Source organism: Amblyomma mixtum, chromosome 8, assembly GCF_055824585.1.
Source record: "Amblyomma mixtum isolate Tamu chromosome 8, ASM5582458v1, whole genome shotgun sequence".
Lineage (NCBI taxonomy): Eukaryota > Metazoa > Arthropoda > Arachnida > Ixodida > Ixodidae > Amblyomma > Amblyomma mixtum.
In genome coordinates this window covers 128,655,335-128,679,868 of record NC_143019.1, presented here as the reverse complement: position 1 = coordinate 128,679,868, position 24,534 = coordinate 128,655,335, and the positions used below count along the sequence as shown (strand labels likewise).

General features: G+C 45.5%; 2 pseudogenes across 1 annotated transcript; one reads left to right on the top strand and one right to left on the bottom strand.

The window, feature by feature from the left end:
• Nucleotides 1-5,083: 5,083 nt before the first annotated feature.
• LOC149334388 (PI-actitoxin-Afv2b pseudogene) lies at nt 5,084-7,145 on the bottom strand (annotated as a pseudogene). Its single transcript, XR_016285205.1, has 2 exons — nt 7,090-7,145; nt 5,084-5,289 (listed from the first exon to the last, which is right to left on the bottom strand). The product of XR_016285205.1 is annotated as a PI-actitoxin-Afv2b pseudogene (transcript).
• A 6,572-nt stretch (nt 7,146-13,717) lies between these two features.
• On the top strand, nt 13,718-23,615 carry LOC149334387 (BEN domain-containing protein 5-like; annotated as a pseudogene).
• Nucleotides 23,616-24,534: the final 919 nt, after the last annotated feature.

Here is a 24,534-nt window from a genome sequence, read left to right as displayed (position 1 = left end):
ACAGAAAAAGGCAGCAACAACGAGAATTCAGTCCGAAGCGAGGGGTCCGGCTTTGAAGGGCGCCGCCATGTTTGTTGTCGTTCGAAGCAATGCTAGCAACCTTGGGCAACGCTCGAAGGCCCTCGAAATCTCGATAGAGTTCCGGGCTGCTCCGTCGACTCGATAGACTATTGACTCGATGGCCGTTCAAACTGGCCGTGTAGCAGCGCTCGATCGCCTTCGAGTCGATAGACTATCGATTCGAGGGCCGTCGAAATGCCCGTGTGACAGGGGTATTAGATTGCAACACACTTTCGCCCTGCTCACTGGGGAACGTCCTCTTCCGAAACTAATACAACTATCGAACGAATCTCGTCCCCAGACATGTCGACTACCGAGCAGAGCCTGAGACAAAGAGACTGGGACGACACCTACAGGGCTGCGCTAAAATTTCGCATTAGGGAGAATCGTAATCACCTTCAGAATGATTCTTGAACCATGTCGCCTCGCATTCTTGCCTACTCTTCGCATGTTGCTTCGTGCTTCGTTTCTCTGATACAAGGTGACCATACCACCAGGGCATATCATGAGTGTTAACAGCAATCATCACTTTTCTGCGGCATCACATGCACTGTACATAATGTCGCTCACTTGGCATCTGCAAATAATATCGTTTCGTAGAGTCCGTGTGTGATTCTTATTGTGCAGCTTTTATTACTAATCCAGAACTTACTGTAAAAAGCTACGCGCTTTAGCACGTAGATTTAATTCTATGAATAGTCAAATTGTTCAGGAAGGCACATTTTGTTGGAGTGTGGCGCTACCTTGTCGATGAATACCGCGGCATGGCAGAAACAATAATATACGAAACACTTCATGATCACAACGCAACATGGTGCACTTAATGTGATTTGCCCGATTTCAGAGTTGATCAGTTAGAGTTTATCAGATACCCCCAACATGTGTACGGAGTACATTGGCCAGACGGGGTGCTGCTTCAATGAAAGATTAAGGGAGCATGATCGGTCGATGGGGATCGGAACAGGATCTAATTTGGCGCTTTATTGCAAGGTCTGCGGTGGGGTCTCGTGCGGGCCCATCCTTGAGGAAACCGTTGGTGTAAGTAGGGGACGGGAACTTGTTGCTCGTGAACTAAAAGAAGCTTTTTTGATGAAGAAAAAAGGCCTGAATTTTGTCGGTGATGCGTCGATTCTTCTGTGAGTGGCTGAACACGGGTTTTTAGAAAGATTTGCATGAGTAAGCAACGAATGTACGGGGAATGGCTTTTTTCTGCTATGGTCTGCTGTGTTCAGTGTTCGAATTCAATTTTCACATGTTAAATGGTGTGTCGTGTATTCTGACTTTTTTTCATTTCACTTTCATCCTTTCGGATTCCATTCAAACATATTATTTTGGCGTTATGCATCATGTCCGATCTTTATGTTATTGTTTCCTTTTTGGTTTTAAACAATCATAAACTCCTCTTATCTCTTTCAACTCGCCTCGTGTTGAAGGATTCTTTTATTGTTTTATCCTCTTTTACCGGCTTATGACGTTTTCTGCAGCTGATAGGTGGCAAAACGATGACGCTGTATATTCTGTGTGTCTTTCAATGAAGAATTCAGTTGTTTGTAGCGCGTCGTCCTGCCTTCCCTGCTAGCGATTGTTTTTGTGTTGCGCTAACTTTTACCACAGACTATGCACCAACTCGCCCATCAACAACTTTTACTTCAGTACCTCTGGATGATACCATGAATTCTTCGTGACTGTAACCCTCTGCAGTCTCCTCTCGTGACACAGAACCTCATGGCACGCATCGCCTACCTTCATTTAATGAGAGTGATGGCACTCTCCCTTGTTTACAGCGGCGTACAACTTTCTGCACGAATGACGAAATTGTTGTTCACAGATTAAATAAATCAGATTAAACCCAGTAAACTACGATAACTTCCCTGATGAAGTAACTAGTGCTGAAGTCTCAATCACAAAATTCAGGACCTCTTCATAACGGGCTGAATTGTTCATGCTTAATATCAGAGGCTTCGCGAAATATAGCGCAGATCAGAAACATGAACGTGAAAGATTTTCTCCAGCGGTGATAGCAGCCCTGCCAGTATGGTCAGGAATATGCTTATCGCAATGTTGTTGCCGAGAAAATAAGTTGTGTTTGCTAAAAGAGCTATCTTTTAAAGCCTCCCGCCTAGTAGCAAAAACGCCGATCCATGCGTGGATTTACACACTACTTTCTCGAGAACTGCTTGATCAAGTCTTTGATGGAGCAGTGTATTTGGTGTGATTCAGGCCTTTACTGGTCTCTTGCATCGTATCGACCCAACTTGTGTATTTAGCGTGAAACATAATATATCTGATCGTGAACGTGGTACCCCGCACCAGATTCGCCTGGTGGGTCCTATACCAACCGCTGCATCGACAACGTCATTTTCTCCAACAGTCCAATATGGTCGACATGTGGTGTCCGCGACAACCTAGTCTGTAGCTGCCCTAAGTTGCGGTATCTCGCATATTGCTTAGAAACTGCTGGAGGCGCCACTGTTTTCTGTATCCTGGGCCGGTTGCATTTAGTTCGTGTCTGACGTTAGGCAACTTTGGCCTGATGTCAAACAATCGCTGCTTTATATTACCTTCAGAACGCGGGTCTGCAATCAGCACTTTCAGAATGCAGTTCATGTGCGCTTGTGAGAGTGCGAGTGTTTTCTGTGCATCTTTGTTCACCTTTGTTTCAGCCAATCAGACACCTCCAGGTACGGGTAGAGAATGCCTTCTTCTACCGAAGAGAAAGACCGAGTGAGGAATGGCAAGAACGCGAGGACGCCAGGCGAGACCGTTTGCTATTTCATGTAGGCTCCGGTTGTCATATTTGTAGAAGGTTGAAATAGCTCACAAAAATGGCTCCATTACAGGTGTCAGCTTGTAGCCCCCGTAAGAAGAGGTAATTTATGCTTACGACGCATGACACTCTTTTCCTTCATATTACTTGTTTTTCATTCTCGACCTTTGAGAAGCAAGAAACTTCCACCTCTGAGAACTACTGTGAATATACTGTAGTGCCTGGACTAAAAGGGCTTATTGAAACATAATGCTGGGATGAGCGAGAGTATCTACCTGGCGTTCACAATATTCAGATCTTCACTACGGAAAATGTTACCTGCTTTAAAAAACACTGAATATATAAAAAGGTTGATTATTTTCGATTCGTCTGCCTTTCAACAAACGAATGAACACACAACCATGATTTCCTTCATATATATCCAGCACGACGGTTGTTTTAAAGATAATTTTGCTGAAACATCAATATTTAATAAATATTTTAGTACTTGTTCTCTTCAACTGACGCACACAAAATCTCAAAATGTAAGTGATTAACTGATGTGTTCATAATTTACTCTAATTATAACGAGTTGCGATGCCTTCTCCACCTACGAGAGAAATGTTGATATACTTAATGCGCATTCATCGATTATTGGTTTGCATATTGAGCAAGGACATTTGTTCGCCGAAAAGAGAGTGTCCATCACGCTTTTACAAACACCCACAATATTTCTTAACAATTCCCTAACTTTAATTGGCTGTTTTCAAATTGATTTATTTCCCTTTGAATGTTATTAGGGGTATTTGTACATTTGCCTAAAATTGAGCATATATTCAGTTGTGCTCGAGGTAGTGTTCTCACTAATTTTTAACTACTGAATTCTCTGCCGATTGCCACATATGGGGCGCCGATGCTGTTTAAACCACAGAGTAGTGCTCTGCGTTTTTTTTTTTTGTAAAATCGGAGACACCATCGCCAGGAAACAAAAATAAGCGACCACCACATTTTAGGTGCGATTTTGAGAGCAGCTGAGTCCTGCACTCAGCTCAGCTTGAACGATGGGGTTTCAAGGAAACTGCTAACAATGGTATCCGCTGTGGTTACCGTTTAAAGGCTACTGCGATATTTTTTTTTTAAAAAGTACATTTATCCCCTCTATCATTATGCCCTGATCCCCCAAATCTTTGCTGAAATTATATAAAGCGCTTTCTTTTCATGCCTCCCGCTTAGAATGCTTGCGTCTGTATATATGAATTTATAAATTGAAACGTTCATTGTAGACACACCTGAAACCTTGTTAGGCATATACAAGAAATGTGATGTCTTATAACTCCAGTGAAAAAAGTTGATTGCTGTAGATATAGTTTATTGGTCTCCTCTCACTAGGAAACATTTCAACCCAACTCTAAAAGCGAAAAAGTGAAACATTCAGCACAACTTGATGCCTCAATTCTTCATGATGCTTCATCTAGAGTCAATGACTAATAAGCAACTATATGAATACTTTGTGTCTTATGTTTCGCGCCACGAGTGCATTCGTCTATACATATACATATATTAATCTACAGGTTGCAGAGTCTGAGATGGTTTTTAGGCAAGCACAAGAAACGTGAAGTTATACAATTGCAGTGAAAATGCTTATTGAAAACAAGGAAGTTTATTACTCATTTCTCAGTTGCATGAAATGTCAGCCTTATGCACAAAAGCAGAGGATAGAAAAATTCAGCAATATCGATGCATGAATATTTTATGATAGGTTAGTTGAAGCATCGACGCATGACCATACGCGACTAGAAAACATCGCTTTTTGAAGAACAACAGTTCAAGGTCTTATGCGGCTTTAGGGCGGCAAACTTTCATGCAGCTTTGGTAGGTGTCGAAGTTGTTTCCGTTGCTGAGGCAGCCGCCGTAAACGAAGATACGGCAGTGGCCGGAGTATGGGTCGTAGTAGAATCGGGGCATATGGGCCAAGCAGGGTCCGCGGTACGGCGGAAGCTGGCACACGGATTCCGCAGCGCCGCCTGTGACGTCTTCGCCTGGCTGCTCCGTTGCTGCGAAGTCAGGAGAAAGTGGAATATTTGGCCGGAGAAAAACGTGATTTCAGTTGCAACCCGCTAAACGCCTAAAAATTCACTTAGTTTTCTTTTTTTCGGCGACACACAAAAGCAATTCTCTTTTACGTATTTTAGGTACGTACTGAAATGTAGAGTCGTAAGAAGGTATTCATCACTTTTTGGGTATTTATTGATTGTGGAGAAGTAAGAGTAAGGTTTTTCAACTTGTGTTTTGAATGTGAAGTCCAGAACAGGTCTTCTCACATTGGAACCTGGTCTCGTATCTGTTCTCGTTGCCTCCGCAGCCACTGTAGTAGAAGCGCTCGCATTTGCCTGACTCCACGTTGAACGACCACCTCTCCAGCTTCGCCAAGCAGTGTCCGACCTCCGGCTGTGGAGCGCACTCCTTCTCAAAATTGGTCACCGCTGGAAGGAGGTCACGAAGTTGCGCCCATTCATTATGCGTGGTGCTTCATAGTGCTGGTACTTTATCCAGAGTGGAGGATTCAGTTTTGCCACTGTTTCTCCTAATCTGTTCACAACATATTTCGGAGACAGCACTTATATCTCACGGGGAAGGGGGTGGGGGGCTGTTGTAAGCTAGTTGGTTAAACATTGATTGACAGAGAACAGCACAAACAAACTACACAAGAACGTACAACGCAGGGGCTCTTTTACAAGTGAAGTTTATTCGAAAGGTGCACACTCATTAAGTACTCTCGAGGCAAGCTGTCAGCTGAGTAAAAAATATCCGCAATAGCGGTAAACTATATATAAAGCATTTTCGTTCTAGCCTCCTAGAACATATTGCTGTTGGCTATGCTCTTAAAACTTTTCCTAAGAGCAGATTTCCCGGTCGGCAACAAAACTTTTATAAATAGCGTTCTCGACTGCGGCGCAATAAATTTTGGCAAGCGATATATTTGGCGGCACGTTATAAAATCAGCACAAGTGAGCGTGTTCCAAGATTTTAGAAATCGGTTTGATTACGTTCCCCATAACATTATTCTATTCAAGCTAAACAATAATTTGTTTCTTTGACTAACTCAAACCAATCCCTGCATGTCTAAACAAGAGTGCGCAGTGTGTGGAGATTGCCACTTAACGATATTTTGCACACCTAGTTTCCATGATTTCAGCACAGGTCACTAGTTTGGGAAATCATTTACTTTAGGGCATTATCATTCATCTCGTTGCTGCTAACAGCCGAAATGCTAAAATTGATAGCGTTTATGATAAATGTGTTGTACAAAATCGCCATAGACCTTCTTATGAAATACACCTAAAAATTAGCTTTCGCGTTTCGAGTTTTCAAACAAATCTTAAATTATACAAAAAGCTGATAAGGCGGTTTTGTTTCGCGCAAAAAGAAAGAACTCATCTTTCGGTACTTTCGCATGATTGACAGCGCTGCAACAGACATATAAGAATGCAATCAACTCGAAGCGGTCACAACCTGCAACATGATTTGCCCAAATTCTACACAACACATCCCAGTGTAGGCACTGCGGAATCTGCAAATTGTGCTTCATAACCTGCAAGACTGGCGAGGAGAGTTAAAGCAATAAGCTTGAACTGACTAATAAGTTGAGCTTAAATAAGGTAAGCACTTAATGAATCTGAGCAATGGAAAAGAGAATGCTTTAGTTTTTTGTTTAATTGGCGGTGTTTCTCACCGGGAACGTTTTATCATTGTTTACTTATAGTCGATTCCAAAGCAGTAGAAGCAATATGTCGAGGAGTACGCAGTGATATTTTGGACTTCACGCAGAAAGAAGAAAACAGCTAAAGGTGAAATGCTGGAGTGGTGCACAGTCCATTTCATTTATAATGAATAACGCCGCCGTTACAAATCGACTCCTTATGACGGCTAATGGTATACCGGCTCTTCATAAAAACAAAAAAGTATCACACAAGCCACTTATGTTCACTGGTGTGCACAGGAATTTCAGTGTCTCATTTACTGAGTATCTTTAAGCCCTCTTCATTCACAAAACAACGTCATCACAATAAATTTACTATTTACCCTAATATCTTTGCATACATGCATTTGTGAACAATTTCTGCACGCTAAACAATTCTTGCTGCAGGCAGAACAATTCTTTCCATGTGTAAATATTTTCGCACTCAACGCTTGAAACACGCATGCATAAAATGAGGAAAAGGGTAAAAGCTTTCAGTGAAGTATCATTTTTTAATGTCGAGCAGAGTTCGAATGCCACTCACCGAATGCGGTGCTTACGAGAGCCAGGAAGATGAGGGCCTTCATGTCGAGCTGCGGCTGGAGAACGGGTTGTGAAGCTTCCGTAGAAAAGGCTGCCTTTTATTCCCCAGAGAACAATGGCAGTGACGTGATAGAGGCGTACCGATTTCACGACGGTTGCAAGCGATTGAGGTCGCAGGAAACACTTCGATATAGCAATGACGCAGAGAGGGGTGGGAACCCGATTGTCTGCAGTGGGGACCATATTAACTTTTTTTTGCAAAACATACCTGCCTTTCATCAGCTGTTTATGCTAATGCGAGTCAGGACCTCACACTGAACTAGATTTTCATTTAGCAAATTGTTGTGTCCCCTTATTGCTTTTGTGTGTGTGCGCCCCCGCGTCCTCCTCCTAACGACAGTTCGCATCCTCCTCCTAACGACCACTCGCATCCTCCTCCTAACGACCGCTTGCCCCTCGTCGCACGCTGTCGCCGGATGCCCCCCCACGGTGCGCCCCCGCACCCTCCTCCTGTTCTGGGAAGCCACTCCCTGCCGTGGACGCTTCTCCACTCCCTCCTTTCTTCGGGCGGCCAGTTCGGCTCCTGCCTCGGTCGACGCTGGTCGCACCCTCATCGGCTTTAAATAAACGAAGTCTTAAAGTACCGTGTGCGTCTTTCGCTGCATTCAACACAGCGACCGGACACGACAGTGGCGACGAGAAAGTGGATTCGACCCGCGCTACGCAACGCTATTGACAAGCCATGGCTACGCGAGGGTTTCCCAATCAGATACCAGAGTTCAACGGCTCATCGTGGTCATCGTGGGTTGGACGCCTTCAGTTCTACTTTGAAGCTAACAACATCACAGACCCAGCCTTGAAGAGGGCCAACCTGCTGACGCTGTGCGGGGAGCAGACCTACGATACTGTCTGCGCCCTTATTCAGCCAAGCACACCAGCGGCAGTGTCTTACGACGACATCGTAAAAGCGCTGCAAAAGCACTACGACCCAAGGCCATCCGAGGTCTACAGCCGGGCTCGCTTCCAACGACGAGATCAACTGGGAGGAGAAACTGTGAGCGCCTACGTAGCCGCGCTCAAGAAGCTCGCTGCCGACTGCAATTTTGGAACGCTGTCGACAACAGCTACCGGGCAGGAGGGAGACGCAGCTTCTTCTGCTAACACCACCATGCTTCCCTTGGACGTGATGTTACGCGACAGATTTGTGTGCGGACTGAGTGACGAGTCACTGCAGCAGCGCCTGTTCGCTGAGAAGGACCTCACATTCAGCAAAGCTTACGACATCGCCGTTCGAGCGGAGAGCGCCGGTCACCAGCAGAGAGGGATTCGCCGGAACACCGAGCCGGTACACCAGACAAGCAACCAGGTGCGCAAGCCTTCTGTTGTTGTAAAATCGGTCAAAAAGGCACAACGCTGCTGGCGGTGTGACGACCAACACAACCCCCAGGGATGTCGATTCCAGTCAGCCACGTGTAATTTTTGCCACAAGCGAGGGCATATCGAGAGAGCATGCATTACGAAACGGAGACTTGCCAAGATAAAGTCACCTTCCCAGCCTAATCACAGCGTCAACGCCTCAGAGAATACGCCGCTTTCTGATCTCCATGGAACAACATCAGCAACACCATCTGTGTTGTACGACCTGAACACCATGAATCTCGGCACGCGACCGAAGATTTTTACAGAAGTAAGCGTACATCACCAGCTGATTAAGTTCGAGGTGGACTCCGGCGCAGCCTGTACTCTGATCAGTGAGGACACGTTCCGAACTTCATGGCCATCTGACGCACCCGCCCTGCAACAAGACGACACGCACCTGCGAACGTGGTCAGGACAGAATCTGCCACTATTGGGCTCTGCCAACGTGCAGGTTAACTACAACGGCCAGACCCATACGCTACCTCTGCTTGTTGTGAAGGGCACAGGATCAAGCCTTCTAGGGAGAAATTGGTTTTCTCCACTAGGCGTGATGATATGCGGCAAACATCAAAACGCCGATGCGCTAAGCCGTCTGCCACTAGACGCAACTGTTGACGAACCATTTCCACCAGGAGACGTTCTGATGTTCGAAGCACTGCCAGAACCTCCGCTTACAGCAGGCACAGTTGCAGCATCTACGCAGAAGTGCGCAGCTCTCCGGCTAGTTTACACAGCTGTTCAACAAGGCAACGTGCATAAACTCAAAGGGGACAACTTCGACGCTTACCGCAGGCGAGCTACAGAGTTGAGCACCCATCGCGGCTGCATCATATTTGGGTCCCGAGTTGTGATGCCGAGAGAACTACGCGCACAAGCTATGTCTCTCATCCACGCCGGACATCGGGGCATCGTTGCAATGAAAAAGTGTGCCAGAAGCTACATGTGGTGGCCTGGCATTGACAACGACATCGAAACAGTGGTGCGAGAATGCAAGCCTTGCCAGAGCAGCCGGAGCGCCCCGCCGAAAGCTCCTGTCCCAGAATGGGAAAAGCCAGACACACCATGGCACACACTGCACATTGATTTTGCAGGACCAATTGAGGGCTGCACTTTCCTTGTGGTCGTAGATGCCTACACAAAGTGGCTTGAGATAAGGCAAATGGGACAGACCACTTCGGCAGCAGTCATTGACAACCTCCGATCACTATTTGCAACGTTCGGCCTGCCGCGCAAGGTAGTGTCGGACAACGGAACACCGTTTGTGTCTGCGGAGATCCTCAAGTTTTATCGCGACAACGGGATCTCATCAGTTACATCGGCCCCCTACCACCAAGCGACAAACGGACAAGCCGAGCGCTACGTAGCCGAGCTAAAACGCGCCCTTGAAAGAGATCAGACAGGCTCGCTGCAGCGCCGCCTTGCGCGCTTTCTTTTCAAGCAGCACACGACGGTTCAGAGCACAACAGGCGAGACCCCCTCGAAAATGATGTTCGAGCGTGAAATGCGAACCCAGCTCACAGCCATCCTCCCCGAGCCAAAGGCAGAGACGTTCCGGGAAGAAAAAGCAATTCCGCGCTGCGGCACGCTTAATGAGGGGCAGCGCGTCCTCGCCCGACAGTTTCTGAAAAAGCCACGCTGGGAGGAAGCTACAATTGTCAGACGCATAGGCCTGCGCTCTTGGCTCGTCAACATACATGGCACAGTAGCACGCCGACATCTCAACCAGCTGCGTAGATTTACGACGCCGTCTGAGAGCTGTCCGCCAGCGGAGAGAACACGTGCACCATCTTCCCACATAGCCTGGCACCTCTTCCCGGAAGAAGAGACTTCGCCCAGGACAGACCCAGGAGACACAGCGAACAACAGCCAGCCTACAAGTGTTTCTCCCCCGAGCGCACAAAGCCAGCGCGCCTCCACGCGTGAGCGCCGACCCCCTGCACGATACCAGGCAACTTTCTAAGGGGGAAGGAAGTGTTGTGTCCCCTTATTGCTTTTGTGTGTGTGCGCCCCCGCGTCCTCCTCCTAACGACAGTTCGCATCCTCCTCCTAACGACCACTCGCATCCTCCTCCTAACGACCGCTTGCCCCTCGTCGCACGCTGTCGCCGGATGCCCCCCCACGGTGCGCCCCCGCACCCTCCTCCTGTTCTGGGAAGCCACTCCCTGCCGTGGACGCTTCTCCACTCCCTCCTTTCTTCGGGCGGCCAGTTCGGCTCCTGCCTCGGTCGACGCTGGTCGCACCCTCATCGGCTTTAAATAAACGAAGTCTTAAAGTACCGTGTGCGTCTTTCGCTGCATTCAACACAGCGACCGGACACGACACAAATATATTGGCCCTTTACCTTCAGGTACTAAAATGTTGGTTTGATGGTACATTCATAGTAGCACATATAAGGAGAATGTTTCACTCACAGGCACATTTTTCTTTTTTTTTCTATAAGCTTCTCTATTGTTTTAATTAATAAGTTTGTTTTCTCGACAGTAAACTGCAGCCATGTCAAGCTTTGAAATTTTCTAGCCTGCAAGAATTAAACTGGTGCACGGCTATGTCATGGCAAAAGGCCACCTTCGCAATCTTCTTCAGCCTCTGCGTTTTCAAGTGTGGGCGCGACATATACCGAATTCTATTCGGAGTATTAAGACGAGCCTCCACTTTTTATTTCGCACCCTAAAGCTTTACGCCCTGCCTACAATGTTTGGTTCCCTCTATTGCAGCTACAGTGAACTGTATTATTCGCAGGTGATGATTGGCGCCCACTCATTTACCTGCATGAAGTCACAGTAGTCTTATTTTTGCAGGCTTTCTTTTAAATTGTGGTGAATTATGCAATAATTTGTGTAAAATGTCTAAATAAGGTAATGTGCAAATGATACACCAGTTTACATTCTCAGAGAGAACGGAAAATGATGCGGTGGACTATCAATATTTTGTGTTAGCAATGCAGACAGCGTAGTTTACTGCCAGAAATCTCATTAGGTCTATTATCGAGCACTTATGCCATTTTACATTGAGGTGTAATGCTTGCAATCATGCTTGTAATTAGTGTAGGCGTTCAAATGCATAATAATTAAGTATTTTCGATTATTTAAGCGCTGAAGCTTTGGTCGTGTATGTCAACACTTGATATGTCTCCGATAATTACTTTTTTACGCTGATCCAAATCACGGCACTTCTGGCGAGTGTCAAAACGACGGCGGATCGCTGGCATGGTGTTGAGGAATAATAAGAAAATCTCGACGTTTACGAAAGAGGCCGCTCTAAGGAGAACATCTCCCAAAATGAAGTATTTTTTACCGTCTGCTGCCTGTGAAATGGTTTTCATAACCACGGCTTCAACCATGCCGAGAATTCGTAATTTTCGTGCAGATGAATGCCAAAGCGCATCTGCAAAGCGCCGCAGTGACGTTGAATGCAGTAAAATTATTTTCATGCCTTTCTGCTAACTGCGTGCAAGAGCAAGCAAATGGTATGGGCGGAAATTTCGCATTTATTAGGTCTGCTCTTTACATCATTTCTTTTGAATTCCATAAGTCGCTCAATTCGCACTGTTTTTGCTCTAAGTGCTATATAAATTAAAAAACGCGCCAAGTCAAATTATGTTGCATAACACCGAAACCGGCCCGCCTTCTCCTAAAGTGACACAGCAGCGCCTTCTGCAAAAGTTTGACTTAATCGCAGGCGAAAGCAATCAGGCCTTGTACTGCCCTCCCGGTAATTGTTAATGTTTATTCTACATGCGTCGTAATTTTACTTAATTGGTCTGAAAAGCATTTGATGAATATTTTGTATATAGGGCGGATTTATGCTTTTTTCCGTAAGTTCACGCTGAGAAACAACGTCAGCCTACTGTTTTTTTTATTTCGATAGAATACGCACCAGTGTAAATTATTAGAATTGTATTGTTTTGATTTCAGAGAAAAACCGCTGCACAAAATTTGTCGCAAGCATGAAGCCCAGCCTTGGTTTGAAGTGTGAAGAAAGCACATGCGTACGTTCCTTGCGTAGTTGTTTCTTATTACCCATTATAATTACGGATGACGTCAGCTGCATATGGGTTGTAAACGCTACGTATGGAATATGTTTCAGGACGGCTTCTCATTGACTATTAAATGCGGAATTTAAGCACTCTTCTGAATTTCTGTAACGATTTTGGGCAGGAGCCACACGTTATTACTGTGTATTCCTGCAAATGGGGCAAAGACGGTAATGCATTCCCAGTGAACGTTTGTCCGCATCATGGGTTGCACAAGGCAGCCTACCTGATGGGCGGGGACGTCGACGTTACCTAAGTCCCGCTTATCTTCGCTGATAACACAAAAGCATTTTGTCCCATGCACCCGTCTGCTAAAATCGCTCCGAAGGTAGCTTCTACGAATCCAGTTCTGTGACAGGATCCATGAAACCTACCACAGTACTCGAACTCCGCCCAATCATTTAAAGGAAAAATTTGCTGAACGCAAACAGGGACGGAAAGAACACGTACTCGGGTTCTTTTTTTTCCCGTTGCTGAGGATTAAAATGTTGCTGAGAATTATACAAAGAGTTTATCGCACTTTGGTGAGGTTACTCAGAAAACGAGATCATGAGAGAGGGACAGCAATTTGGCAGTTTGTCACGAGTCTTTTTCCGGCTTATAGCTCAACGCACCTCTACACCATGCCACCAACTCTCCTCACTTTAATACCTGCTCATAATGGATTCAGACGGACTATCTTTTAAAGAATCCGCGATAGCAGCTTTGTCAGTTTTCTTGAGCGCATAAGACACGAACAAACAAACCAGTGTTTAAACTGCGACTCGGAAAGGACCATTGTAAGTGCTAAATTATCCCCTTGGTTTCTTTTATAGACCTTTTCCTTGTCTTATCTACATCTTATGACTTGTACAGCTGGCTTCTGCACCAGCAAGCCAACGCCTGGCATCCTCCTGCAGAAATGCACCGCTTACCTGCGAGCCAAGAACCTCCTAGTCAGCATATAGCACCGCACAATATAGACCTCTTTGCGTGGTGGATGTACTAACCACAACACCACCATCCCGGTGAGCGCGTAGTCAAGACATTCGTTCTGTCGTATCCACTCTGGTATGTGTCTGGTCATGAGCTAATGTTAGTTCACTCGGCTATTTTGTCAAACAGTTCTGAACTTTTTAATGCCATAGTGTTAGAAGCGTGAACGGAGAAAAAGTGTGGCGGAGTGCAGCGTCGTGCGATGTCTCCTTTCAACGAATTCTCTGAATGGCTGGTGCGAGGTGACGCCATCAGTGACATCACCATGGATGAGAAATCTCACTGGCTGCAGGGACACGACGGCACCGTACCGCACTAATCCCATGACCTAAAGGCTGAAAGGCATGCTACCAGTCCAGGTTCGTTGGCATGAAACTTCGGGCGCTCAAGCATGGCAGGTGGTGTTAACTAATGACTGCGAAGAAAATTACTCAGGCAACAGCGGGCCTAGGTGCGAAATAGGCTGGCTCCCGAAAAATTATTCCCTAAAAAAGGAGGTTGCAGGAGCTATTCATTCACCGTTTTTCTCTCCACGGCTAAGCTGTTTGTGACGAGCCTCGCCAATAACGTAAGCTAAAGGCATCAACAGCCTCGAATGTCTCGCATAGCCAGTTCATTATATAGATAGGTGAAAGGCTCGAAAATTACTTTTAAACAGCCACAACTGCTCGAAGGTCTTTCCCGAGTTTTGCGCTGTAGGCGTCGGCATCTACAAATCAGACACCCCCTGGTAAAAATGCGCCTTCAACCTACGAGCGAAGCACACCATTGCTAAGAATTCCAGTCTACCAGTAATCCCGCACCCGGGGCGAAAGAGCTAACTCCGTGCCACTGCTTTCGTGGGCGTATCAAATATTTCTTTTCATAAAGCCAAGCCATGTAACTCTGCCATTCGCATAGAAATTTGTTCCCATCACTTATTTTTTTATTTAACGTCTCGCTGTTCTGTACACTGTATTCTGTCGTCGTCTCTTGTTCGGTGTTTCGCGCTGTAGCTATGAAAGAACTGAACCCTTCCTTCATGAGCTGCGCCGTCATTCACTATTTTGTCATTTAAACCATTGAAACGCTTTCTTTGGTAATTCAATCCTAAAATGTGTCGATAACTGCGCCATGAGATACCATTTAACACTAATCAGCTTTGCACGACAGCACATGCATTGTAAATAAAGTGTAATTTAAGGCTATGTTGACGTCGTTCATAGTGTACTCTGCTGAACTACGAGCCATAAAACATGCAGGCCCACTAGTCTGTCTAGACACGATGTTTTCTAAAGCATAGTTCGAGAGAGTATTTCCTAATCTTGCTCTTATATAATGGAACAACGGAGAAAAAAATAGCAAATATTTGTACGATCTCTAATGATCCTGCACCTTTTGAACTCCTCTTTTTCCACAGCTTATTGTTTTTATTGCGTACTTATGAAACTCGACCCTTGAAAAAAAAGGACAATGAGAAGAGGCCGAATAGGTTTATAACAATATTACCGAGTATACCACAACATGTATAAAATGTTTGCGAGCCATCACATCTTCTGCGACAGAATCGGAGCGCGCATGCCAGGTTTTGTGCTTCAGCTGTGCAGCTGTAGCAACGCTCATTATGAAGAGGACGGCTCGGGTCATCAATGCCAAGACATGTCTGCAACACCCATAACGTGCCCAATGTATGGTTTCCGCTGCTTTGCGCAATGATCATCTTCAAATAAGATGACGGAAGTTGAGTGCTCCGATAGGTTTGTGGAGCCTATCTCAGCGCTCGGTTTGAAGGAGTTTCGTAGAGGAAATTAGTTGCGGCTACCTGCAATGAGCGATTTATCACAGGAGTGCCCGCAGACACTACGCTCAGTAGCGAGAGGGTTTTCATTGTCAGGAAGGATAAGGAGGCGTTGGCTTATGGCGAGGTTCCAGATCTACAGGCTCTTCGTACGACAGAATATATGAGGCAATCAATGATGTAAAAAAAACGTAAATAGGGAGTGGTGCACCTTTCTGACCCCTTTTTTATGTTCGGAAAGAAGCAGTGTGTGGTTCCCAGCAAAATATGGAAATATGTTCATAAAAGCCACCACATGCATATGAACATAGCTGCCCACAAGGGGCACGTGGACTGTATCCTGGTAGCCAAGCACAAACCTTCGGATGATGCCCAGCTGCGGAACGAATTCTCAACCAGAGGCGCGAAGCTGCGCCACGAAGCAGCGTTTAGCCGCGTATTCGTTTGGTAACCCATACTGTATTCTGAGGCTATTTGTGTCTGTTCAGTGCCTGTGGCAGTAATGCGGGGAGTCATAATTGTGTTAATTATTTCAAGGCCTATGGAGCGCTGAAAACTCGCCCTCTTGTCATTGTCAGCGGCTCTCATATCTTTTTCAGATAACGGCGTACTTCACCTTCGGAATGACAAAACCACTTAAAGTGTGCCCCAGTGCACAAAAAATGATATATTTCGGCACTTTTTTCGGCCCACATATTGGCTGTGAGCCTCGCAGGCCGTGACATAGGATATCTGAAGAGAAAGGCACGTCTTTTGCTGCTCCGTTGACTGCTCCAAGGAGCATGTCCTCGTATATGAGCACGACCTTATCGTTTTCGACACAGCTTGCTCGCCCCTTGTGTGGTCCATGTTTGCAGGTCACAGCGGAAGAATGAACGAAGCAGAAGAACAAGGAGTAGGAGAATGAACGGAAAACAGCAACAAGCAGGACGTCCTGCCTCGTTTTGTTCTCCGTTCTTTCACGTGTTCTGTCCTGCAAACGCAAAAAAAAAACATACTCGCCCAAAAGCGCCTTGCTTTTATAATCAACCTATACTGCAGTTTTCTGGGCCACTTATTCTAGTGAGGGGATAAAAGAGGTTTTCGTCGCATTCACGACGCCAACTACAAGCATATCTGGGTGGACGTGCATTATCTTCCTAAGAAAAAGCGTCTGACTACTCCTGGCATTTCTTTGCCTGGGTGACAAGGCCGTGATGGGAGAGCCGAAAAAATTCTCCCGGCACGCTTCTTGCCTTGTTTAAGTGACGTCACGCTTTGCTCACACCTCAGTGCGTTGTCGGGGGTTAGTATTGGCAGTGGAGTAGAATAACAGCAGTTCCACCTCCGCGGCATAGTTCTCTATTGGTGTCGCAGTGCGTCACCAAATAACAGCACGGTGCGTCGCCGGCTGTGGCGACCATTAAAAAGGTGCGTTTTTGTTAAAAATAAACAAGCAAGGGGCTGGTTTTGTAGCCGTGCAGCGGATGGAAAATAACATATTGCGTATGTATATGGACGACACGTTACTGTCACTATGGACAAGTTGATCATGCCGCTTCTGACTATTTGCTTACCATTTACCACATTTTAAAACAGCCATTACATTTTCACGGAGCCTACCACGTCATGAAACTAATGTATTCTTTTCCAAGTAATACTACTATCAATTTTGCATAATGCGAAAAAATGGCTGCTTGCAACTTTAATGCACATATATATTATTGCAGCCATTGAAATCTAGCCACAACTTGAACTTTATCACACGTAGAAAATAAATGCTAAGGTAGTGCAGCACTGGTAATTTAACATGCAGTTCACAAAATAAATGCCGATGATGTTCAGGCTGAGCTATAGTTTCGAGCCACGCAGATATAATTGTGAATGAGACCTCCGCTACACTGGAGGCATATAGCAACGATGAAAACCTGACCAAGGCTCGAACATGGGCAGGTTGGCATACGTGCGCAAAGTCCACAAGCTGCCCTACACAGCTGTATACACGAGCAGCATATGATTGTTGTCTCGTGAAACAATGAAGATTTTGCGCAATGTGTCTATATCACAATAAAGACAATATGCACCTCACTCTAGACGAGATATAAGCCGCCGCGGTGGCTCAGTGGTTATGGTGCTCGGCTGCTGACCCAAAGATGCGGCTTCGATCCCAGCCGCGGCGGTGGAATTTCGATGGAGGCGAAATTCTAGAGGCCCGCGTACAATGCGATGTCAGTGCACGTTAAAGAACCCCAGGGGGTCGAAATTTCCGGAGCCCTTCACTACGGCGTTCCTCATAGCCTGAGTGGATTTGGGATGTTAAACCCCATAAACAAACCAACCTAGACGAGATATACCATTTCGACGGCTAAACACAATTTTATTACCGTAGAATGATACAGCGCATGACTATATTTACTGCCTGCTCTAAAAAAGCCACCATCAGCGTTTAGCCTTGAGCCGAAGCTCACAAATGTTGGCGAGAACGGCTCCATGGAGACTGCGCTAGAAGAATATAAAGTTTTGCCTTCTTTTGTGCGGTGCTCGACGGAGCAGACTAAGCTGCTCCGTCGGATATTTGAATTTCTTACATCAAATCGGTTAAAAAGTGTAACTAATCGGCATACTTAGGGCGAAATGCCAAGTGTGGCTCGTTCAAGCGCCGTTATATCTCGTTGTAAGATATTGTTTTCTACAAGCTGTATATGATATGTGTGTGCATGAATGAGGACCTCCCCATGGAATGATTTTCATGGCGTTATATTGGTCATCTCAGATAGGCAAGTGTATTGTAGCAAGATTGAATTGTGGAGCTATATCACCACTATAGCACTATTGCCGAAGGACGTGGCCAGTACTGAAATCATTTTGTTACAGCCGAGTTACGATTTTCGCCAAGAGCCAGCGCTATGTTGACGCAGGGGACACCGTTTAAGAACACAATGGGTACTGTGGCAGAGCATTGCAATAACGTATCGAGTTAAGCAAACAAGAGGATGACCGACAAGAGTACTGGCCTGTTAGAGCTGCAACCCAGTGTAATGCAGAAGTTAGAGAATCGCTTACTGGATGCGATCCATCTGCGGAACAATGGTGCCAAGATAAGCTCTGTGAGGTCGGTTGTTTACGCTCAGAGATTGCTTTGCTAGGAGGACAGCCACACGTGTTGAAGGCTAACATTCACGTTTAAGACAGCGTGATCAACCGGAACGTGAATAGTTTAGCAGAAATCGAGCTCGACGAGAATACGGGACCACTTAAACTGGAGTTGAGTTTCTTCATCATGATTTATAAGGCGCGTAAAAAGACAAACGGACGAAGAGAGAACACCGAAACAAGCGCCAACTCCCCTGTGAAACTTTATTGGAGAAAAAAAATACGTACTGATGGGAAACGAAACCTAACAAAACACAAAAGTAGCAATCGCCACGTTGATATGCCGAAAGTATAATGGCTCTGTGGTTATGGTGCTCGGCTGCTCACCCAAAGGACGCGGGTTCGATCCCGGCCGCGGGGGCGGAATTTCTTTGGAGGAGAAATTCTAGAGGGCCGTGTACTGTGCGATGTCAGTGCACGTTAAAGAAACCCAGTTCGTCGAAATTTCCGGAGCCCTTCACTACGGCGTCTCTCATAGCCTGAGGCGCTTTGGGACGTTAAACCCCATAAAACAAACCAAACCATTATTACTCTAAGCCGTCGGGGTCGTGCTTGCAAAGTGTGTCATCAAAACGTGTCGGCAGCGATTGTATCGCTCTCAAAAGAGGTAGCTCAAGACGAGTGGGTGTAATCGAAAGAGGATGATGTGAGGATGGTGCGGGAAAATGCCATGTCAATAGGATGTTTATTTAATTAGAGCCAAAAATGTAAAAAAAGTCGAAATAATGCGGACGTCGATATCGTCACTGGGCCAGAAGCGTGCCGCCGAATTTGAAAACGAAGAGTGGCGCCAAATATAAAAATGGGTGATAGTTTTGGTTTATGGTTTATAGGGTTAACGCCCCAAAGCGACTCAGGCTATGAGAGACGACGTAGTGAAGGGCTCCGGAAATTTCGACCACCTGGGGTTCTTTAATGTGCACTGACATGGCACAGTACACGGGCCTCTAGAAGAACAAAATGCAATGAGAAAGTTCATTAAAGCTGTGTAAGAAATTACCTAATTACACTCTAGAATTTAAGATAACTTTTGATCTAAGATCGGCCGCTCAATTATGACTACATTTTTGGAATCAGAAGAGAAAAATGCATCTATGTGCAAAATTTAATTAGATTTGAACCGTAAATAAAAAGGTCAGTTTTAAGACCCTCGTGCCCCCTTAAAGCACCTTAAAGCGTAATCATGAACTTAATTTGCAAGGTAGCAAAATGTTTCGCATATTACTGTGTCCTGCATGTTTTTTTCATCACAGTTAACTTTGGTAATAAGCAGTGTATACATGATTCAGGGGGGTATAAACAACACTGTTCCTTTGCTACGTCTGCAGGAGAGCCCAGCTGAAGTCCAGGACGTTCCTGGAAACCCAGACTTGAATGGGAAGGTAAGACTCCATTGTTGCAGTTCAGATAAAGAGCCCGGAATTTCTGCAGATGTACCAGTGAGACAAAGCAACCAAAGTACAAGGATGTGCTCTAATGCAGTTGTTATCATTTCATGAAGTTTACGGTCAGAGATGTTATCAATCAGTTGAAAGCTACCTGAAAGTCCACAGTTAACTTTGGTACTAAGCTGTGTATACATGATTCACGGGAGTATAAACATCACTGTTCCTTTGCTACATCTGCAGGAAAGCCCAGCTGAAGCCCAGGACGTTCCTGGAAACCCAGATTTGAATGGGAAGGTAAGACTCCATTGTTGCGGTTCAGATAAAGAGCCAGGAATTTCTGCAGCTGTACCACTGAGACAGAGCAACCAAGGTACAAGGATGTGCTCTAATGCAGTATCATTTCATGAAGTTTACGCTCAGAGACGTTATCGACGAGTTCAAAGCTACTTGAAAGTCCACAGTTAACTTTGGTAATATGCAGTGTAGACATGATTCACGGGGGTATAAACATCACTGTTTCTTTGCTACATCTGCAGGAGAGCCCAGCTGCTGTTCAAGTCGAGGACACTCGTGAAAATCTGCCGCCTTTGCTCGTAAACTTGAATGGGAAGGTAAGACTCCATTGTTGCTATTCAGGTGGAAAGCCAGGAATTTCTCCAGCTGTACCAGTGAGACAAAGCAACCGAGGTACAAGGATGTGCTCTAATGCAGTTATCATTTCATGAAGTTTACGCTCAGATATGTTATCAGTCAGTTCAAAGCTACCTGAAAGTCCAAGGCAGCTGCATTGAACACCTTAAATAAACTTCCTTTGAAGATTTTCAATACAGTGCAGGAGTGCTATTTGTATTGATCTCTCACTAGCCAGTGAATTCAGTATAAACTGTGATTAGTTCTATTAGGCAGATGACTTTTATGGTGAGTAAATATAACAATATTGGCATACATGCAGGCTTGCACTGGCAAGTACTAGCTTTTAGAAGGAAAGGGCACACAGTTAGCCGCGCCGTATATGCTCTAACTGTACACTGTTGTTCATTCTAGCTCAGTGCGATATGCCTAACATATTGCTGCTGCGGTGGGTCCGGCGGCTTGCAAGCTTTGATAAATAATACTGAAGCATTAATATGAACTAGACATAAATTGGTGGTTGGGTTTTTGTGATGGTTTATGGGGGTTTAACGTACCAGAGTGACTGCAGCTATAACGGACGCCATAATGAAGGGCTTCGGAAATTTTGACCACCTGGGGCTCTTAGCTTGCACTGACATCGCACAGTACACGTGCCTCTAGAATTTTGTCTCCATCAAAATTCGACCTCCGCGACCGGGATCGAAGAGGTGTCTTTCGGGTCAGCTGCCGAGCACCATAACCACTGCGCCACCGCGGCCCCTGAGGTACAGATGAGCGGTGAGCTAATTTGAAAGTGAGTAAGTTAAGGACAACGCAGCGAGCTATGGAAAGAAAAAATGATAGGTGTAAGGTTAAGAGATTTGAAGAGGGCAGAGTGGGTGAGGGAACAAACGCGGGTTAATGACATCCTAGTGAAAATCAAGAAGAAGAAGTGGGCTTGGGCAGGGCATGTAATGCGAAGGCAAGATAACCGCTGGTCCTTAAGGGTAACGGAGTGGATTCCAAGAGAAGGCAAACGTAGCAGGGGGCAGCAGAAAATTAGGCGGGCGGATGAGGTTAAGAAATTTGCGGGAATATCGTGGCCGCGCCTGGCGAAGGACAGGGTTAATTGGAGAGACATGGCAGAGGCCTTTGCCGTGCAGTGGGCGTAGTCAGGCTGATGATGATGAATACAGCAAAATCTCTTAATTAGACCCTGACAGGAACATGAAAAAATTCTTGGATTATCGGAATGTTGAAATATCTAATCAACAACAAACATGAAATTTGCTTAAGCATGACATAGCCTTATTTAGTGGAAAACTGTGTAATGATTGTCTGCTTTTTGGCTGAAATATGAGTGGCTACAATAGCCGCAGGTGCTGCCAGATGCTCCGTGGCATGCATACTTTGAGGACCTTATCCGTAAAAGTCCTCCAGCATGGACAAAACTTCCATGGGTTCTTTAGGCGTGCACCGCAATGGTTGTAGCCGCTCATCACAGCCTTTGTCTTCTGAAGTGTTGTCAGCGCCCAGAACTTCTGCAACTATTTTGTCTGCGGTTATAGCTGACCGGTGACCATGACACTGTCATCGATGGCCACGTAATAAGTGTGCCGCATGGTATAAGGCAAGGAAAACTATTGTCGTCTTCCTCTGTAGGTGCGTCAGCTGTTTCAGTTGGCAGTTCTGCTGCACAGCAGTCAGGTTGCTTAAAACTATTCTGTCAGAAGCAGTTGGCAGTAGTCTCCACGGTCGTGTTGGCCCATTCATAAACTAGAAGATCGCTTCATCAGTGTAAGCTCCTTCCCTATAAGCACTCTTGAAAGTCAGATTGTGCCATCCCCTGAAGCGAGCAAGCCAGTCTTTGAAGCCTTAAAAGAATCGATTTTCATTGAAATGGCCTAATTTGTTGTCCACAAGTGATGGTGACAACTGCTGTTGGCTAACCTAAAGCATTGCTGGCCAAGGCCTTCTTGTTCCGGAAGGGGCAGTTGTGGATTAATATTTAAAGGGGCTATGAAATGGAATAAAATTTGCTGGTGCTTATGAGAGTAGCTGTTGCAGTTCTTTTAAGGAAGCAATAACAACACAAGATTGTAGAAAGGACAAAAAATTATCTGAGCTTGAGGAATGAATAGAGTACACCATAAAACACCAACTTCAGCCACCTCATGCCGAGCAAAGGGTGCTAAACCTCAATGAATGTTTCACCCTTTGGTTGCACCATGTAGCTGTGTTGCTGCTGCTTTGAGCTTTCACTCCTTTGATGAAAATAGATGCCTTTGCTGGAAAAAGCCTTAGAGGAGTGTCATGTGAATGGGTATAACACTGTACTGTTGTGTTCATTTACTTTCTGTCCACAGTTTCTTTTGCGTGCTGGAGGCCAGTCCCAAGATTAGCATAATGCTATCCTCTCAGCACCCTATAAATCAACATGTTATACTTAAGATATTGCAGCGCGAGGGCCAACAGTGCACTAGTTTGGTTGCTTGTTGCAGCTAAGAAGCGCACATTGCACTAGCCCACTGCTACAGCTTTTTCCTGTCATGAGAGCTAGTGTGTCATATTGCTAGCCACTAAAACGAACCTCTTTTTTTTATTGCAGGTTCACATTGGCAATGGGTTCTTCATTGATGCAGCGAGATGGCAGTGGCTACTGGGGCGCAACAAGGATTCGCTCTTCTGCAAAGAGCTGGCAAAACTGTTGTGGGGCGTGCCGGCGCTTCGCGGCAGGAGCGTTACCGGCGCTCCCTGCCGCCGCTACCTCAAAACCGGAGCGGCTGTGGAGAAGCCGGCTCTAAGCCCCAAGAAGCTGCAGGCTGTTGGCTGTAAGTTTCCTACTGATTCCTTTGAAGTAACTGAAAAAAATTTATGTATTTTATTCTAGTGCAGCCTACATAAACCGTATTATTTATAGTTTATTCTAAAAGCATTGGCTGGGACCGAGCAGGCAGTTAGAATTAGCCGGATATCTGAATTAACGGCTTGGGTCGAATCAGTGAGCTTTTACTGTATACATTCACTGTTTCCAAAACTGAAATTAATAGAATTATTATTATTTCAGATGCATTTGATGCATACCTCGAGAAAATGGGCGGATCTGCTGAAACTGGAAACCGGGATGCAGAAGCCCGGCGAAAAAAAAACTCAACAGATATCTGGCAGACATGCTGCGAGACCTGAAATAAAGTGGTGCAAATGAATTTCTTACCTTGCCTGTTAGTCGGCATGGCACCCTACTATTTTCACATGTCTTTAGACCTATAAACTATCAGCGTGTTCTGGATAAAGCGCTTTAAATTAATGGAAGATAGGTGTATACAGCATCACGTGGCATTTTCATGTGTCCCACATTCTCTTATGCAACATATGCAACATTTCCAGCAATGCCGTTTCCTCGAATGCCACATTTCCTCGTATGTCGCGTATCGGCATATACCCCATATGTCACATATCCGCGTGTACTTCATATTCTGCGTATGACACGTATACGTATGCCTCATATGTCTCGTATCCACGTATACCCCATATGCCACGTATCCACGTACGCTTCATATGCTGCGTATGACACGTATGCTGCGTATGATTCGTATGCTGCATATGACTCGTATAACACTTAAGACATATATTCCATAATCTCGTATGAACCAGACACATATGACACATATATACGAGATTTTTCGATAGGGACTAGTGGTCCTTTGGTACAAAAATGTTACGGTAGCATTCTGTTGTTAGTCAGCGCTGTGTATCGTCCCTTCTTTTCTTTGGCCTTGTGCCGTTGCGCTGTTTCACAAGAAATCATGCCCTTTGGTAGTTGTTTAAGATGTTTAAGAACTTACCGGTACTCACCTATGGGGCAGAAACGTGGATGCTAACAAAGAGCTTTCAGCTAAAGTTAAGGACAACGCCGAGAGCAATGGAAAGAAAATGATTTGTGTAACGTTAAGAGATAGGAAGCGGGCGGAGTGAGTGAGAAAAAACGCGGGTTAATGGCGTCCTAGTTGAAATCAAGAGGAACAAGTGGGTTGGGCAGAGCAAGTAATGCGAAGGCAAGATAACCGCTGGCCCTGAAGGGTAACGGAGCGGATACTAAGAGAAGGTAAG